Source organism: Oratosquilla oratoria, chromosome 1, assembly GCF_046742065.1.
Source record: "Oratosquilla oratoria isolate Oo_2021 chromosome 1, ASM4674206v1, whole genome shotgun sequence".
Taxonomy (NCBI): domain Eukaryota; kingdom Metazoa; phylum Arthropoda; class Malacostraca; order Stomatopoda; family Squillidae; genus Oratosquilla; species Oratosquilla oratoria.
This window is the reverse complement of record NC_134777.1, coordinates 131605111-131605560: the sequence shown is the minus strand read 5'-3', so window position 1 is coordinate 131605560 and position 450 is coordinate 131605111.

Genomic DNA, 450 nt, shown 5'->3' with positions numbered 1-450 from the left:
TTTTCTTCTTCTTCTTTCACTATACTCTATTGATTTTAACTTGAGCCCTGCATGCGGCTTGGCGAGACCATGCTGCTTCCACATCACCCCATCACTCTTCTCAAAGGGGCTTGCAAGTTGCCCACCTGAACCTATCACCTGTCGCGCAAACATTTGATCCAAGGTGAGTTGACCTTGGGGTCATCACTTGTGCTCAAACGGACCACGCACTAGTATGCCTACCTCCTAAGGTTCCCTCTATATATTTCCTTTTACTATATATATTCTAACCCACTCTTTGTACAACCACGCTGAAGAGGATCACAGTGATCGGAATATACGTGTCTTCAAATGTCTTTCTTTTCTCCGATAGTGCAATATTCAGTCTATTTTACCAATGTGTTAGAACATTCTCTCGCTTTTGTATATATATATATATATATATATATATATATATATATATATATATAT